Here is a 6,018-nt window from a genome sequence, read left to right as displayed (position 1 = left end):
CAAAAGAAGAACGGGACGACAGAGAATGAGGTGACTGGATGGAGTCACTGAAGCAGTAGGCGTGAGCTTAAATAGACTCCAGAGGATGGTAGAGGACAGGAAGGCCTGGAGGAACGTTGTCCATTGGGTTGCGATGGGTCGGACACGACTTCGCAACTGACAAGAAAAACTATTGACAGTAATATTCCTCTGCCATTAAGAGAAAATTGTATTTGTCTTAATTTTACATTCTCCTTGACAAAAATCTCATGATAAATTAGCCATGTCTGTTGCCTTTTATTTCTTGTCTTGTTTATTAAATGCTTAGTGTGGGAGAACCACAAAGGCGTTTTTTGGCACAACCTGGGTTTACAGTATATTTATTCCATATTTTCAGTATGGAATGTCTAACATAATGATTTTTAAAATCTACATTAACCTTGACTTTTTCATACCAGTAATACTCATGCCACCCAAATGTCAGCTCATGTTCTTCTAATTCCCAAGAGCAGCACCACTCTTCCATCCAAAACAAATAGCGAAAAATAATCCATATTACTGAACTGTAATTGACTCTGTGATTTGTACTCTGAGTTATATAGATGAAAGCAATGCATCACACACACAGTCATACAAACATTTGTTTTCATTACATTGCTATTTAGCAGGACTTAATAGAACTATTCCAAACAATCTCAGTTGGCAGTAAAAGGCTATTACATAGATGTCTGGGACTAAGATAGCTAAAATGTTTGTTCGGTCAGAATGCTGTTGCCATATGGTATCACTTCATAGCCTAATATGTAGTATCTATGGCTTGTAATGCATAACTTATATGTAATAAAGCTATAAATTAGAAGTTATTGTCAAAATGTCATATTCCATTGCTTTAGACATATGCTACAATGTACTGGAACTTTATCTCATATTTTAATAATTGTTTCCATGCACAAATCAGAGTACACTTTTTATTTAATTTAAAGCACTTGTATTAATGCCAAAACAGCTTCCTATAATCTACATCCAACCCCTGGTATTTTTGGTGTCATCCTTTCCAAAGAAAGCTTGAAACAAAGCCAGTATCCTCTACATTCTCACAGAGTTTACTACACATAAAGCTTTAGATTGTGCTGTGATTCCTTGATATTACTGCACATAGTTAATAAGTGAATAATTATTGCATATAGTAATTACGTACAGGGGTGGGTTCTATTCACCTCTGCTACTGGTTTGCAATGGGAGCATGCGTACATGCACAGAAGCTTCTGCGCATGCGCAGATAGTTCATGATGGTGTCCGGCAGGGTAGGCGGAGCCTCTCGCTGCTGTTACTACAGGTTTGCAAGAACCGGACCGAACTGGGAACAACCTACCACTGGTTACATAATATTACAACTTGAAAGTAGTTCCAAAGTGTTTGTGCATCAACAAAAATAATCTCTGCAATGTAGAGAATCCATACAATTCTGGTGATCTACCTTTGTGAAGCGATGCAGGCATTTTCAAAGGCTGTGCAATATGTAAAGTCCATTGGAATGTGATGAAAAAATTAATCTTAAAATTGAATTAACTTAATTCAGTTAATTTTATTAAATCAAGAAATGAATTAATTTACCCCTGCTTGGATTTATTTTTGTGCCATTTTAGCTGATACTAATAAACTACTTTTGGAAAATGTCAATTATACTAAAAAAAACTTCTGATAACTAATAAGAACGGTACATTTCTCAGCCAGTCTGCCCTTTGTATGTATGCTAAAACAAATTAAGAATTATTACAATGTAGTATATGTAATTGTTCTCATTCAGAGGTAGTTTGGGTTAGGGTTATGAAAATAGGAAGTTGGGTTATATAACAAAAGTGCTTTGTAGTTTTGGATTATTTAAATGGTGGAATTGAGTCCATGAAAGTCTGGTAACCAAATTTCTTTATTTATTTTTCATTACATGGATGAATGGTTTCATTTCCAGGGCTTTCATGGCTCTCACAATTCAAGATTGCTGTACACCACCAAAGGTCTGGGAACAAATACTTCAAATCATTTGGGGGGATCAGGAATATTATGAATATAGAAAATAATATCTGATCAAAGTTGCTCACCTTGTCCACTAGGAACTAGTGTTTGAGGAAGTTATTGTTGATCTTATTTATTTTATTTCCAAAATCTTGTAAGGCAGTCATCCCAAATAAAATATCCATTAAGCTTCTCAAATGAAACTTAGATTGTTGGGGTCTATTTACTATAATAGTTCAGATTTAAATGCCTCAGGCTGGATTAGAGCTGTATAACAAGGGAAATATGGAAGGCACTGTCAATTATGTGCCAGATAGTTTGCTATCAGTATTGGGAGTCTAAGTACTATTGCTATTAAATGAAAAATTAACCTCCTACCTTAAAGAACACTGTTTAACAAATGTGTAGGTTATTTTTAGAAAGGATAAATCAACAATAGTCTACTTGTCTGGAAAATATTGTTTTCCTTTTTTATAAATTTTTATTTTTATTTAAAAAAACGTATTCTGATTCTGTTAACAGAACCCATACTTTGGGTTAAACTAGAACATTTAGTTCCTGGCAGGATTCTTACATATTTAATGTCGGCATTATATCAAGATAGAATAATGCAGGTTAGATGCAACAGAAAAACCTACTTACAGGCAATATAGTAATGAGTAAGGGTGTGAGACAACATTGTATTCTTCCCCAACATTATTTAAGATCTATGTCAATGATCTGGGGACTACATTACATCAAATTTATAGCCACTGTCCATTATTAGGCAAAAGGAAAATTGTGCTTGGCTATATGCAGACAATGCTGTTCTTTTAACTACTAGATTAGATTTAAAATTCCAATTTAAGGTACTTGTCCAATTAAGTCATCAGTGTAAATATTGGCAGATGATCATTCAAGATAATGTGGATATAGCAGACTTTATAAAACCTTGTTTAAGAGAATTTACTATTGCAAGTAGATACAGAGTAGTAGACTTTCTTCTCTTTTTCTCTCTTTTCCTCCCCCTCCTCTGGAATCTACTCTCCAGCCCATCTTTAGGCTGCATTATCTCTTGCTGGCCCCAGAAATCCTTAAGCCTCCGTTAGAAAGCCTGACTGCTAATCCATCTTGGATCACATTACCCGCCTGTCCCTAGCCAGGCATTTGTTTATGTAAAAAAAAAAAAGGTTGTATACGAACAAGCAAATAAATTTATGAAACTGACAGCTACTAGAAATATACTGACCAATCCATCTCTGTTTAGCATTGAAAATGGAGTAGCAGCGCACAGACTTGGTTCCACTCAAGACAGGAGAACCTACTGACTTTATCAAAACAGACCAAGCAGGCTTTTAATCTCCGTCATGTGCACACAATACAGGAGGCAATGGCAGGGCAAAAAAAGGTACATTCTACTCTTAATTTGAGTAACAAACAATAGTTATATATGAAACAACCCAAAATTCCCAGATCCAAACAGTAAACATCTGTCCTCGATTATAAAATATCCAATTTTATCCATTCCTTCCTCTTTCTGTGTTGCTTCTTTCTACTACAGCTAACTGCAATTTCTGCCTGCTTTCGTTGGTTCCCTCTTATTCTTAATTAAACGTTTATACTTCCATAGTTTCTTTTCTTGGCAACTTATATACTTTTTATTCCAAGCAATGTGCTTATTTTACCTCTGTTGCCACTGATCCCTTTACTATTTTCAACTGTTTCCACCCTTTACTTATGTTCATTCTGTCCTTCATATCTTCAATTCTAGCTAAGTCTAACCTACAGTATAACCATTTTTCTACAGAAATGGGAATGTAATGTCACTTGCATTCCTTTTCTCTTGTTAGTGTCATAATAAATGAAATAATTAGTAAATGGAATGCAGAAGAGATAGATGCATTATCTAGGCTATGATAGTGGAAAAATTAGAGGGTTAGGGAATCTATTTTTTTATGGAATACTGAAGAGTAAGAAAGAAAGCTAAAGTTTCTTTCACCCTTTTCCACCACTACCCCTACTCTGGAAGATCATTGTAAAAATAATTTCAACTGTAGAGGAATCTTTTATGCAACTAGATGCATGAAAGATACCGAGAGGAGGAGATTCTAACTATGTACAATGATGACATAAGAAGGCATGGCAAACACTTTTACAAACCTTTCTTTTATCAGTAGTTTAAGTAAAAGATATGCATACAATGATAAAGAGCTGTAAATTCCTCATTTTTTCCATTGATAAAATAAGGAATATAAAATGAAATAAAAGAGATTTGCAAGAGTGCATACATTTTTCTTGAGAAAAAATGTTTGCATTAAAAGTAAGATGAAGTGCTAATAGGGTATATTTATTTTCAACTGGAAATAGTTACATATTTCAGAGACATGTTTTCATCCCAAAGCACGTAACTCCTATTAACACTAATTGGAGTTACACATGCATACTGAAAGAAGATATATCTCTTTCCTTTTTAAGTCACTTACAAAATGCATTAGAGTATTGCCAGCTGCCTAAAGGATCATACTGCAATTGTGGTTCTAATGTTAGCAAAGCTATATCAAGTACTGTATACAAAAATAAGGCCATCTATGTGAACATTTAAAATAGAAAAAGTTTCCTTGATAGATAGTAGAGAAAGATGATGCACATGCTAAATATTACTAATTTATCATTAGCTTCAAACTTATTTTGCTATAACATGGACAAAATATTTCTCAATTTTTCTCCACAAGCTTTTTAAAAACACTGCAGTGTGAATCTACACATACATATATTGCAAAGCAGTTTATAAAACCATACAGTTAATCTGCCTTACGTTTGGTAGTTTCAGAAATAAGCTCCCTTTTTCTTTTATGGTTTGCAAAGATTGCACTAGGAAACAAGGCATTCAAATCAGAGGTGGGTTTCAGCAGGTTCTGACCAGTTCTGGAGAACCGGTAGCGGAAATTTTGAGTAGTTCAAAGAACTGGTAGTAAAAATTCTGACTGGCCCCGCCCCCATCTATTCTCTGCCTCTCAAGTCCCAGCTGATCGGGAGGAAATGGGGATTTTGCAATAACCTCCCCCTGGATTGGGGTGGGAATGGAGATTTTACAGTATCCTTTTTTATTTTATTTTATTTTATTTTATTTTTTAATTTGATTTATATGCCGCCCTTCTCCGGAGACTCAGGGTGGCTTACAATGCGTTAAGCAATAGCCTTCATACTTTTGTATATTTATACAAAGTCAGCTTATTGCCCCCACAAACTGGGTCCTTCCCTTGCCACACCCACCAAGCCATGCCACGCCCACCAAGCCACACCCACAGAACCAGTAGTAAAAAATTTTGAAACCCACCACTGGTTCAAATATATCCTCCTTGCTATACTATCTCAATTTTCAGGAGATCAGCACTATGATTCAGGTCTTCAGAAAATGTTGGTTCACCTCCTTTCTAATTTCTCATGTAAGACTTTGGTTCTCCTTGATTACCATTTTCTGGTATGAATGTATCTATGTATCACAACAAACAACCTGAAGCACTGGCACAGTGCTTTTTGAGAGAAAAGTTTAAATACCATCATTACCTTCTACTTCAGAAAATCAGGAAAGAAAGCAAAGGTTGTAAATGGCCATTGGAATAGTAAATTAGGAAGTAACCATTATACACTATCTACAAGTTAGTTAGTCTAATACAATATAAGATCCTGACAATTTGATGGGCCATGTTATCCACTTATAATTGCATAATATAAATGAAAGTCATTTTCCTGTTTTCAAATCCTACAAAATGCAAAAATGCTGTAACTAAATATGGACACATTAAAAAATTACTTTTTTAGTAAATGGGAAACTGGAAAGCTACATAATAAGCTTCTAAGATTACTTAAGGAGGAAAAAAACCCAAGGTGGTGGCTTCTGTGACCTATAAAGACCCTGAAGGCAAAAAAAAGAAAAAAGAAAAAAAGAAAAAAAACCCGCCACTTAAATACAATTTAGGGTTTTATTTCATAAGAAAAAATACAAATATCGGGAGTGGCATAAATAGGAAGGGGTAGTATTAGAGA

Source organism: Pantherophis guttatus, chromosome 1 (assembly GCF_059756535.1).
Source record: "Pantherophis guttatus breed Tessera chromosome 1, ASM5975653v1, whole genome shotgun sequence".
Lineage (NCBI taxonomy): Eukaryota > Metazoa > Chordata > Lepidosauria > Squamata > Colubridae > Pantherophis > Pantherophis guttatus.
This window is presented reverse-complemented; position numbering follows the sequence as displayed.